The sequence below is a fragment of the Pituophis catenifer genome, unplaced genomic scaffold (genome assembly GCF_029215685.1).
Source record: "Pituophis catenifer annectens isolate HBS135680 unplaced genomic scaffold, rPitCat1.0.hap2 SCAF_18, whole genome shotgun sequence".
Classification (NCBI taxonomy): domain Eukaryota; kingdom Metazoa; phylum Chordata; class Lepidosauria; order Squamata; family Colubridae; genus Pituophis; species Pituophis catenifer.
Window position 1 is genome coordinate 5,722,172 of NW_027256898.1, and position 12,080 is coordinate 5,734,251.

The window sequence follows — 12,080 nt, forward strand, 5'->3', positions numbered from 1 at the left end:
GGTGTTGCTTCCACTTTTTAAAAATCGAGCCTTTTTGGTGCCGGGGGAAGAAAACGCGTGACTTAATGGTCAGGAAAAATGCTGCCCAGGAACCAAAATGTTTTGTGAAGCCAAATTTTTTTTTTTGAAACCAAATGCAAAAACGGACACCAGGATGAGTTTCGGGATGAAATTCCATGTCTAAAAATGGTGTTGCTTCCACTTCTCAAAAATCGAGCCTTTTTGGTGCCTGGGGAAGAAAACGCGTGACTTAATGGTCAGGAAAAATGCTGCCCAGGAACCAAAATGTTTTTTGAAGCCAATTTTTTTTTTTGAAACCAAATGCAAAAACGGACACCAGGATGAGTTTCAGGATGAAATTCCATGTCTAAAAATGGTGTTGCTTCCACTTTTTAAAAATGGAGCCTTTTTGGTGCCTGGGGAAGAAAACGCGTGACTTAATGGTCAGGAAAAATGCTGCCCAGGAACCAAAATGTTTTTTGAAGCCAATTTTTTTTTTGAAACCAAATGCAAAAACGGACACCAGGATGAGTTTCGGGATGAAATTCCATGTCTAAAAATGGTGTTGCTTCCACTTTTTAAAAATCGAGCCTTTTTGGTGCCTGGGGAAGAAAACGCGTGACTTAATGGTCAGGAAAAATGCTGCCCAGGAACCAAAATGTTTTTGAAGCCAATTTTTTTTTTGAAACCAAATGCAAAAACGGACACCAGGATGAGTTTCGGGATGAAATTCCATGTCTAAAAATGGTGTTGCTTCCACTTTTTAAAAATCGAGCCTTTTTGGTGCCTGGGGAAGAAAACGCGTGACTTAATGGTCAGGAAAAATGCTGCCCAGGAACCAAAATGTTTTTTGAAGCCAATTTTTTTTTTGAAACCAAATGCAAAAACGGACACCAGGATGAGTTTCGGGATGAAATTCCATGTCTAAAAATGGTGTTGCTTCCACGTTTTAAAAATCGAGCCTTTTTGGTGCCTGGGGAAGAAAACGCGTGACTTAATGGTCAGGAAAAATGCTGCCCAGGAACCAAAATGTTTTTTGAAGCCAATTTTTTTTTTTGAAACCAAATGCAAAAACGGACACCAGGATGAGTTTCGGGATGAAATTCCATGTCTAAAAATGGTGTTGCTTCCACTTTTTAAAAATCGAGCCTTTTTGGTGCCTGGGGAAGAAAACGCGTGACTTAATGGTCAGGAAAAATGCTGCCCAGGAACCAAAATGTTTTTTGAAGCCAATTTTTTTTTTTGAAACCAAATGCAAAAACGGACACCAGGATGAGTTTCGGGATGAAATTCCATGTCTAAAAATGGTGTTGCTTCCACTTTTTAAAAATCGAGCCTTTTTGGTGCCTGGGGAAGAAAACGCGTGACTTAATGGTCAGGAAAAATGCTGCCCAGGAACCAAAATGTTTTTTGAAGCCAATTTTTTTTTTTTTGAAACCAAATGTAAAAACGGACACCAGGATGAGTTTCGGGATGAAATTCCATGTCTAAAAATGGTGTTGCTTCCACTTTTTAAAAATCGAGCCTTTTTGGTGCCTGGGGAAGAAAACGCGTGACTTAATGGTCAGGAAAAATGCTGCCCAGGAAGCAAAATGTTTTTTGAAGCCAATTTTTTTTTTTTGAAACCAAATGCAAAAACGGACACCAGGATGAGTTTCGGGATGAAATTCCATGTCTAAAAATGGTGTTGCTTCCACTTTTTAAAAATCGAGCCTTTTTGGTGCCTGGGGAAGAAAACGCGTGACTTAATGGTCAGGAAAAATGCTGCCCAGGAACCAAAATGTTTTTTGAAGCCAATTTTTTTTTTTGAAACCAAATGCAAAAACGGACACCAGGATGAGTTTCGGGATGAAATTCCATGTCTAAAAATGGTGTTGCTTCCACTTTTTAAAAATTGAGCCTTTTTGGTGCCTGGGGAAGAAAACGCGTGACTTAATGGTCAGGAAAAATGCTGCCCAGGAACCAAAATGTTTTTTGAAGCCAATTTTTTTTTTTTTGAAACCAAATGCAAAAACAGACACCAGGATGAGTTTCGGGATGAAATTCCATGTCTAAAAATGGTGTTGCTTCCACTTTTTAAAAATCGAGACTTTTTGGTGCCTGGGGAAGAAAAGGCGTGACTTAATGGTCAGGAAAAATGCTGCCCAGGAACCAAAATGTTTTTTGAAGCCAATTTTTTTTTTTTAAACCAAATGCAAAAACGGACACCAGGATGAGTTTCGGGATGAAATTCCATGTCTAAAAATGGTGTTGCTTCCACTTTTTAAAAATCGAGCCTTTTTGGTGCCTGGGGAAGAAAACGCGTGACTTAATGGTCAGGAAAAATGCTGCCCAGGAACCAAAATGTTTTTTGAAGCCAAATTTTTTTTTTGTAACCAAATGCAAAAACGGACACCAGGATGAGTTTCGGGATGAAATTCCATGTCTAAAAATGGTGTTGCTTCCACTTTTTAAAAATCGAGCCGTTTTGGTGCCTGGGGAAGAAAACGCGTGACTTAATGGTCAGGAAAAATGCTGCCCAGGAACCAAAATGTTTTTTGAAGCCAATTTTTTTTTTTGAAACCAAATGCAAAAACGGACACCAGGATGAGTTTCGGGATGAAATTCCATGTCTAAAAATGGTGTTGCTTCCACTTTTTAAAAATCGAGCCTTTTTGGTGCCTGGGGAAGAAAACGCGTGACTTAATGGTCAGGAAAAATGCTGCCCAGGAACCAAAATGTTTTTTGAAGCCAATTTTTTTTTTTTTAAACCAAATGCAAAAACGGACACCAGGATGAGTTTCGGGATGAAATTCCATGTCTAAAAATGGTGTTGCTTCCACTTTTTAAAAATCGAGCCTTTTTGGTGCCTGGGGAAGAAAACGCGTGACTTAATGGTCAGGAAAAATGCTGCCCAGGAACCAAAATGTTTTTTGAAGCCAATTTTTTTTTTTGAAACCAAATGCAAAAACGGACACCAGGATGAGTTTCGGGATGAAATTCCATGTCTAAAAATGGTGTTGCTTCCACTTTTTAAAAATTGAGCCTTTTTGGTGCCTGGGGAAGAAAACGCGTGACTTAATGGTCAGGAAAAATGCTGCCCAGGAACCAAAATGTTTTTTGAAGCCAATTTTTTTTTTTTTGAAACCAAATGCAAAAACGGACACCAGGATGAGTTTCGGGATGAAATTCCATGTCTAAAAATGGTGTTGCTTCCACTTTTTAAAAATCGAGCCTTTTTGGTGCCTGGGGAAGAAAACGCGTGACTTAATGGTCAGGAAAAATGCTGCCCAGGAACCAAAATGTTTTTTGAAGCCAATTTTTTTTTTGAAACCAAATGCAAAAACGGACACCAGGATGAGTTTCGGGATGAAATTCCATGTCTAAAAATGGTGTTGCTTCCACTTTTTAAAAATCGAGCCTTTTTGGTGCCTGGGGAAGAAAACGCGTGACTTAATGGTCAGGAAAAATGCTGCCCAGGAACCAAAATGTTTTTTGAAGCCAATTTTTTTTTTTTTGAAACCAAATGCAAAAACGGACACCAGGATGAGTTTCGGGATGAAATTCCATGTCTAAAAGTGGTGTTGCTTCCACTTTTTAAAAATCGAGCCTTTTTGGTGCCTGGGGAAGAAAACGCGTGACTTAATGGTCAGGAAAAATGCTGCCCAGGAACCAAAATGTTTTTTGAAGCCAATTTTTTTTTTGAAACCAAATGCAAAAACGGACACCAGGATGAGTTTCGGGATGAAATTCCATGTCTAAAAATGGTGTTGCTTCCACTTTTTAAAAATCGAGCCTTTTTGGTGCCTGGGGAAGAAAACGCGTGACTTAATGGTCAGGAAAAATGCTGCCCAGGAACCAAAATGTTTTTTGAAGCCAATTTTTTTTTTGAAACCAAATGCAAAAACGGACACCAGGATGAGTTTCGGGATGAAATTCCATGTCTAAAAATGGTGTTGCTTCCACTTTTTAAAAATCGAGCCTTTTTGGTGCCTGGGGAAGAAAACGCGTGACTTAATGGTCAGGAAAAATGCTGCCCAGGAACCAAAATGTTTTTTGAAGCCAATTTTTTTTTTGAAACCAAATGCAAAAACGGACACCAGGATGAGTTTCGGGATGAAATTCCATGTCTAAAAATGGTGTTGCTTCCACTTTTTAAAAATCGAGCCTTTTTGGTGCCTGGGGAAGAAAACGCGTGACTTAATGGTCAGGAAAAATGCTGCCCAGGAACCAAAATGTTTTTTGAAGCCAATTTTTTTTTTGAAACCAAATGCAAAAACGGACACCAGGATGAGTTTCGGGATGAAATTCCATGTCTAAAAATGGTGTTGCTTCCACTTTTTAAAAATCGAGCCTTTTTGGTGCCTGGGGAAGAAAACGCGTGACTTAATGGTCAGGAAAAATGCTGCCCAGGAACCAAAATGTTTTTTGAAGCCAATTTTTTTTTTTGAAACCAAATGCAAAAACGGACACCAGGATGAGTTTCGGGATGAAATTCCATGTCTAAAAATGGTGTTGCTTCCACTTTTTAAAAATCGAGCCTTTTTGGTGCCTGGGGAAGAAAACGTGTGACTTAATGGTCAGGAAAAATGCTGCCCAGGAACCAAAATGTTTTTTGAAGCCAATTTTTTTTTTTGAAACCAAATGCAAAAACGGACACCAGGATGAGTTTCGGGATGAAATTCCATGTCTAAAAATGGTGTTGCTTCCACTTTTTAAAAATCGAGCCTTTTTGGTGCCTGGGGAAGAAAACGCGTGACTTAATGGTCAGGAAAAATGCTGCCCAGGAACCAAAATGTTTTTTGAAGCCAATTTTTTTTTTTTTGAAACCAAATGTAAAAACGGACACCAGGATGAGTTTCGGGATGAAATTCCATGTCTAAAAATGGTGTTGCTTCCACTTTTTAAAAATCGAGCCTTTTTGGTGCCTGGGGAAGAAAACGCGTGACTTAATGGTCAGGAAAAATGCTGCCCAGGAAGCAAAATGTTTTTTGAAGCTAATTTTTTTTTTTGAAACCAAATGCAAAAACGGACACCAGGATGAGTTTCGGGATGAAATTCCATGTCTAAAAATGGTGTTGCTTCCACTTTTTAAAAATCGAGCCTTTTTGGTGCCTGGGGAAGAAAACGCGTGACTTAATGGTCAGGAAAAATGCTGCCCAGGAACCAAAATGTTTTTTGAAGCCAATTTTTTTTTTTTGAAACCAAATGCAAAAACGAACACCAGGATGAGTTTCGGGATGAAATTCCATGTCTAAAAATGGTGTTGCTTCCACTTTTTAAAAATCGAGCCTTTTTGGTGCCTGGGGAAGAAAACGCGTGACTTAATGGTCAGGAAAAATGCTGCCCAGGAACCAAAATGTTTTTTGAAGCCAATTTTTTTTTTTTTGAAACCAAATGCAAAAACGGACACCAGGATGAGTTTCGGGATGAAATTCCATGTCTAAAAGTGGTGTTGCTTCCACTTTTTAAAAATCGAGCCTTTTTGGTGCCGGGGGAAGAAAACGCGTGACTTAATGGTCAGGAAAAATGCTGCCCAGGAACCAAAATGTTTTTTGAAACCAATTTTTTTTTTGAAACCAAATGCAAAAACGGACACCAGGATGAGTTTCGGGATGAAATTCCATGTCTAAAAATGGTGTTGCTTCCACTTTTTAAAAATCGAGCCTTTTTGGTGCCTGGGGAAGAAAACGCGTGACTTAATGGTCAGGAAAAATGCTGCCCAGGAACCAAAATGTTTTTTGAAGCCAATTTTTTTTTTTTTGAAACCAAATGTAAAAACGGACACCAGGATGAGTTTCGGGATGAAATTCCATGTCTAAAAATGGTGTTGCTTCCACTTTTTAAAAATCGAGCCTTTTTGGTGCCTGGGGAAGAAAACGCGTGACTTAATGGTCAGGAAAAATGCTGCCCAGGAAGCAAAATGTTTTTTGAAGCCAATTTTTTTTTTTTGAAACCAAATGCAAAAACGGACACCAGGATGAGTTTCGGGATGAAATTCCATGTCTAAAAATGGTGTTGCTTCCACTTTTTAAAAATCGAGCCTTTTTGGTGCCTGGGGAAGAAAACGCGTGACTTAATGGTCAGGAAAAATGCTGCCCAGGAACCAAAATGTTTTTTGAAGCCAAATTTTTTTTTTGTAACCAAATGCAAAAACGGACACCAGGATGAGTTTCGGGATGAAATTCCATGTCTAAAAATGGTGTTGCTTCCACTTTTTAAAAATCGAGCCGTTTTGGTGCCTGGGGAAGAAAACGCGTGACTTAATGGTCAGGAAAAATGCTGCCCAGGAACCAAAATGTTTTTTGAAGCCAATTTTTTTTTTTTGAAACCAAATGCAAAAACGGACACCAGGATGAGTTTCGGGATGAAATTCCATGTCTAAAAATGGTGTTGCTTCCACTTTTTAAAAATCGAGCCTTTTTGGTGCCTGGGGAAGAAAACGCGTGACTTAATGGTCAGGAAAAATGCTGCCCAGGAACCAAAATGTTTTTTGAAGCCAATTTTTTTTTTTTTAAACCAAATGCAAAAACGGACACCAGGATGAGTTTCGGGATGAAATTCCATGTCTAAAAATGGTGTTGCTTCCACTTTTTAAAAATCGAGCCTTTTTGGTGCCTGGGGAAGAAAACGCGTGACTTAATGGTCAGGAAAAATGCTGCCCAGGAACCAAAATGTTTTTTGAAGCCAATTTTTTTTTTTGAAACCAAATGCAAAAACGGACACCAGGATGAGTTTCGGGATGAAATTCCATGTCTAAAAATGGTGTTGCTTCCACTTTTTAAAAATTGAGCCTTTTTGGTGCCTGGGGAAGAAAACGCGTGACTTAATGGTCAGGAAAAATGCTGCCCAGGAACCAAAATGTTTTTTGAAGCCAATTTTTTTTTTTTTGAAACCAAATGCAAAAACGGACACCAGGATGAGTTTCGGGATGAAATTCCATGTCTAAAAATGGTGTTGCTTCCACTTTTTAAAAATCGAGCCTTTTTGGTGCCTGGGGAAGAAAACGCGTGACTTAATGGTCAGGAAAAATGCTGCCCAGGAACCAAAATGTTTTTTGAAGCCAATTTTTTTTTTTTGAAACCAAATGCAAAAACGGACACCAGGATGAGTTTCGGGATGAAATTCCATGTCTAAAAGTGGTGTTGCTTCCACTTTTTAAAAATCGAGCCTTTTTGGTGCCTGGGGAAGAAAACGCGTGACTTAATGGTCAGGAAAAATGCTGCCCAGGAACCAAAATGTTTTTTGAAGCCAATTTTTTTTTTGAAACCAAATGCAAAAACGGACACCAGGATGAGTTTCGGGATGAAATTCCATGTCTAAAAATGGTGTTGCTTCCACTTTTTAAAAATCGAGCCTTTTTGGTGCCTGGGGAAGAAAACGCGTGACTTAATGGTCAGGAAAAATGCTGCCCAGGAACCAAAATGTTTTTTGAAGCCAATTTTTTTTTTTTTGAAACCAAATGCAAAAACGGACACCAGGATGAGTTTCGGGATGAAATTCCATGTCTAAAAGTGGTGTTGCTTCCACTTTTTAAAAATCGAGCCTTTTTGGTGCCTGGGGAAGAAAACGCGTGACTTAATGGTCAGGAAAAATGCTGCCCAGGAACCAAAATGTTTTTTGAAGCCAATTTTTTTTTTGAAACCAAATGCAAAAACGGACACCAGGATGAGTTTCGGGATGAAATTCCATGTCTAAAAATGGTGTTGCTTCCACTTTTTAAAAATCGAGCCTTTTTGGTGCCTGGGGAAGAAAACGCGTGACTTAATGGTCAGGAAAAATGCTGCCCAGGAACCAAAATGTTTTTTGAAGCCAATTTTTTTTTTGAAACCAAATGCAAAAACGGACACCAGGATGAGTTTCGGGATGAAATTCCATGTCTAAAAATGGTGTTGCTTCCACTTTTTAAAAATCGAGCCTTTTTGGTGCCTGGGGAAGAAAACGCGTGACTTAATGGTCAGGAAAAATGCTGCCCAGGAACCAAAATGTTTTTTGAAGCCAATTTTTTTTTTTGAAACCAAATGCAAAAACGGACACCAGGATGAGTTTCGGGATGAAATTCCATGTCTAAAAATGGTGTTGCTTCCACTTTTTAAAAATCGAGCCTTTTTGGTGCCTGGGGAAGAAAACGTGTGACTTAATGGTCAGGAAAAATGCTGCCCAGGAACCAAAATGTTTTTTGAAGCCAATTTTTTTTTTTGAAACCAAATGCAAAAACGGACACCAGGATGAGTTTCGGGATGAAATTCCATGTCTAAAAATGGTGTTGCTTCCACTTTTTAAAAATCGAGCCTTTTTGGTGCCTGGGGAAGAAAACGCGTGACTTAATGGTCAGGAAAAATGCTGCCCAGGAACCAAAATGTTTTTTGAAGCCAATTTTTTTTTTTTGAAACCAAATGTAAAAACGGACACCAGGATGAGTTTCGGGATGAAATTCCATGTCTAAAAATGGTGTTGCTTCCACTTTTTAAAAATCGAGCCTTTTTGGTGCCTGGGGAAGAAAACGCGTGACTTAATGGTCAGGAAAAATGCTGCCCAGGAAGCAAAATGTTTTTTGAAGCTAATTTTTTTTTTTGAAACCAAATGCAAAAACGGACACCAGGATGAGTTTCGGGATGAAATTCCATGTCTAAAAATGGTGTTGCTTCCACTTTTTAAAAATCGAGCCTTTTTGGTGCCTGGGGAAGAAAACGCGTGACTTAATGGTCAGGAAAAATGCTGCCCAGGAACCAAAATGTTTTTTGAAGCCAATTTTTTTTTTTTGAAACCAAATGCAAAAACGAACACCAGGATGAGTTTCGGGATGAAATTCCATGTCTAAAAATGGTGTTGCTTCCACTTTTTAAAAATCGAGCCTTTTTGGTGCCTGGGGAAGAAAACGCGTGACTTAATGGTCAGGAAAAATGCTGCCCAGGAACCAAAATGTTTTTTGAAGCCAATTTTTTTTTTTTGAAACCAAATGCAAAAACGGACACCAGGATGAGTTTCGGGATGAAATTCCATGTCTAAAAGTGGTGTTGCTTCCACTTTTTAAAAATCGAGCCTTTTTGGTGCCGGGGGAAGAAAACGCGTGCCTTAATGGTCAGGAAAAATGCTGCCCAGGAACCAAAATGTTTTTTGAAGCCAATTTTTTTTTTGAAACCAAATGCAAAAACGGACACCAGGATGAGTTTCGGGATGAAATTCCATGTCTAAAAATGGTGTTGCTTCCACTTTTTAAAAATCGAGCCTTTTTGGTGCTTGGGGAAGAAAACGCGTGACTTAATGGTCAGGAAAAATGCTGCCCAGGAACCAAAATGTTTTTTGAAGCCAATTTTTTTTTTTTTGAAACCAAATGTAAAAACGGACACCAGGATGAGTTTCGGGATGAAATTCCATGTCTAAAAATGGTGTTGCTTCCACTTTTTAAAAATCGAGCCTTTTTGGTGCCTGGGGAAGAAAACGCGTGACTTAATGGTCAGGAAAAATGCTGCCCAGGAAGCAAAATGTTTTTTGAAGCCAATTTTTTTTTTTTGAAACCAAATGCAAAAACGGACACCAGGATGAGTTTCGGGATGAAATTCCATGTCTAAAAATGGTGTTGCTTCCACTTTTTAAAAATTGAGCCTTTTTGGTGCCTGGGGAAGAAAACGCGTGACTTAATGGTCAGGAAAAATGCTGCCCAGGAACCAAAATGTTTTTTGAAGCCAATTTTTTTTTTTTTGAAACCAAATGCAAAAACGGACACCAGGATGAATTTCGGGATGAAATTCCATGTCTAAAAATGGTGTTGCTTCCACTTTTTAAAAATCGAGACTTTTTGGTGCCTGGGGAAGAAAAGGCGTGACTTAATGGTCAGGAAAAATGCTGCCCAGGAACCAAAATGTTTTTTGAAGCCAATTTTTTTTTTTTGAAACCAAATGCAAAAACGGACACCAGGATGAGTTTCGGGATGAAATTCCATGTCTAAAAATGGTGTTGCTTCCACTTTTTAAAAATCGAGCCTTTTTGGTGCCGGGGGAAGAAAACGCGTGACTTAATGGTCAGGAAAAATGCTGCCCAGGAACCAAAATGTTTTTTGAAGCCAAATTTTTTTTTTTAAACCAAATGCAAAAACGGACACCAGGATGAGTTTCGGGATGAAATTCCATGTCTAAAAATGGTGTTGCTTCCACTTTTTAAAAATCGAGCCTTTTTGGTGCCTGGGGAAGAAAACGCGTGACTTAATGGTCAGGAAAAATGCTGCCCAGGAACCAAAATGTTTTTTGAAGCCAAATTTTTTTTTTGTAACCAAATGCAAAAACGGACACCAGGATGAGTTTCGGGATGAAATTCCATGTCTAAAAATGGTGTTGCTTCCACTTTTTAAAAATCGAGCCGTTTTGGTGCCTGGGGAAGAAAACGCGTGACTTAATGGTCAGGAAAAATGCTGCCCAGGAACCAAAATGTTTTTTGAAGCCAATTTTTTTTTTTTGAAACCAAATGCAAAAACGGACACCAGGATGAGTTTCGGGATGAAATTCCATGTCTAAAAATGGTGTTGCTTCCACTTTTTAAAAATCGAGCCTTTTTGGTGCCTGGGGAAGAAAACGCGTGACTTAATGGTCAGGAAAAATGCTGCCCAGGAACCAAAATGTTTTTTGAAGCCAATTTTTTTTTTTTTAAACCAAATGCAAAAACGGACACCAGGATGAGTTTCGGGATGAAATTCCATGTCTAAAAATGGTGTTGCTTCCACTTTTTAAAAATCGAGCCTTTTTGGAGCCTGGGGAAGAAAACGCGTGACTTAATGGTCAGGAAAAATGCTGCCCAGGAACCAAAATGTTTTTTGAAGCCAATTTTTTTTTTTGAAACCAAATGCAAAAACGGACACCAGGATGAGTTTCGGGATGAAATTCCATGTCTAAAAATGGTGTTGCTTCCACTTTTTAAAAATTGAGCCTTTTTGGTGCCTGGGGAAGAAAACGCGTGACTTAATGGTCAGGAAAAATGCTGCCCAGGAACCAAAATGTTTTTTGAAGCCAATTTTTTTTTTTTGAAACCAAATGCAAAAACGGACACCAGGATGAGTTTCGGGATGAAATTCCATGTCTAAAAATGGTGTTGCTTCCACTTTTTAAAAATCGAGCCTTTTTGGTGCCTGGGGAAGAAAACGCGTGACTTAATGGTCAGGAAAAATGCTGCCCAGGAACCAAAATGTTTTTTGAAGCCAATTTTTTTTTTTTGAAACCAAATGCAAAAACGGACACCAGGATGAGTTTCGGGATGAAATTCCATGTCTAAAAGTGGTGTTGCTTCCACTTTTTAAAAATCGAGCCTTTTTGGTGCCTGGGGAAGAAAACGCGTGACTTAATGGTCAGGAAAAATGCTGCCCAGGAACCAAAATGTTTTTTGAAGCCAATTTTTTTTTTGAAACCAAATGCAAAAACGGACACCAGGATGAGTTTCGGGATGAAATTCCATGTCTAAAAATGGTGTTGCTTCCACTTTTTAAAAATCGAGCCTTTTTGGTGCCTGGGGAAGAAAACGCGTGACTTAATGGTCAGGAAAAATGCTGCCCAGGAACCAAAATGTTTTTTGAAGCCAATTTTTTTTTTTTTGAAACCAAATGCAAAAACGGACACCAGGATGAGTTTCGGGATGAAATTCCATGTCTAAAAGTGGTGTTGCTTCCACTTTTTAAAAATCGAGCCTTTTTGGTGCCTGGGGAAGAAAACGCGTGACTTAATGGTCAGGAAAAATGCTGCCCAGGAACCAAAATGTTTTTTGAAGCCAATTTTTTTTTTGAAACCAAATGCAAAAACGGACACCAGGATGAGTTTCGGGATGAAATTCCATGTCTAAAAATGGTGTTGCTTCCACTTTTTAAAAATCGAGCCTTTTTGGTGCCTGGGGAAGAAAACGCGTGACTTAATGGTCAGGAAAAATGCTGCCCAGGAACCAAAATGTTTTTTGAAGCCAATTTTTTTTTTGAAACCAAATGCAAAAACGGACACCAGGATGAGTTTCGGGATGAAATTCCATGTCTAAAAATGGTGTTGCTTCCACGTTTTAAAAATCGAGCCTTTTTGGTGCCTGGGGAAGAAAACGCGTGACTTAATGGTCAGGAAAAATGCTGCCCA